This window comes from Triticum aestivum, chromosome 6A, assembly GCF_018294505.1.
Source record: "Triticum aestivum cultivar Chinese Spring chromosome 6A, IWGSC CS RefSeq v2.1, whole genome shotgun sequence".
NCBI classification, from domain to species: Eukaryota; Viridiplantae; Streptophyta; class Magnoliopsida; order Poales; family Poaceae; genus Triticum; species Triticum aestivum.
Window position 1 is genome coordinate 71170361 of NC_057809.1, and position 1328 is coordinate 71171688.

Sequence of the window (1328 nt, forward strand, 5' to 3'; positions counted from 1 at the left end):
TTTCCCATGTGATATGTGGTCTACTTGTTGGGAAAATTTACAAATATGAATTTCTATTTTATTTGCAAAATCTCTCTAAAATTTGCAAAAAACTCGGATTAAAAAGTTTTTTATATGAAAAATCATCTACTCGAAAAGTTACATCCGAATTTCACAGGGACCCCGTTAAAATTTTTCAAAATCCCCAAAAAACTAACAGGAAAAAGTTATGGGGCTTTTAAGATCTTGAGGGGAAAATGGAAAAAAATTCAACCTTACTAGTGGCGCACCGTTTGCTAGGTGCGCCACTAGTAACAGAAAAAAAATTGGTTTAAAAAAATCGCATTTTTTTCAAAATATGATACGTAATATGACCGGGAAGTTTGAAACATTTTTTCAAAATTTCATCATACTCATGAACATGAACAAAGTCCTAGACATCAACAAGGTTTAATAGGATTGATATGATAGATATATCAACAAGTGCCTGTGAAGTGAGCTGGTGCTGGGGTTGGATAGAACTGCGAAGTTAAGCGTGCTCGGGCTGGAGTAGCATGAGGATGGGTGACCTTTCAGGAAGTTTGACCATAGAGTGTGATTTGACTTGAGGTTAAGTATATTGACCCGAGATTAAGCCATAGTGAGTTGAGATTAAGAAAAAACGAAAAAAAATTGAAAAATTGAAAAAAAATAAAAAAATTAAAAAAAATAAAAAGAACAATTTAAAAAAAATTCTGAAAAAAAATAAAAAATGTTACTAATGGCACACTTCTATGTGGTGCGCCATTAGTATACTAGATCACTACTAGGGAAAAGCCTATACACAGACTTTTACCAGTAGCGCTGTACAAAATCAAGCGCTGCTGCTACTTAGTAGCAGCGCGCGTAAATAAACCGCGCTACTGCTATGACTTTAGCAGTAGCGCGTCCTAGCGAAAAGCGCTGCTGCTACGTTTGAACTAGGCGCACATGGCTAGCCCAACCTAGCAGTAGCGCGTATAATGGCCCAGCACTATTGCTAATCTCCTTAGCTTCAGCATGTATTCCAAAACGCGTTGTAGCTAACGTAGCAGTAGCGCCCTTTCTGGAACGCGCCGCTGTTACTTCTGACTTAACCAGGCGGTTCGTCCTTCCCCACGGCCACTTCATCCCCCAAATCAACTCCACTCTCGCCGCCGCCGTCGCCCCTCGGCCGCCGCGCGCTCTCCCCACGCCGCCCCGACCCCAGATTCAACACTGGCCCCGCCCCCAACCTCAACGCCGCCCGGGACGCCGCCCCCGACCCCAACCTCAACGCCGCCCTGGACGCCGCCCCCGCCCCCCTGACCTGAACGCCGCCCCGGAGCCCC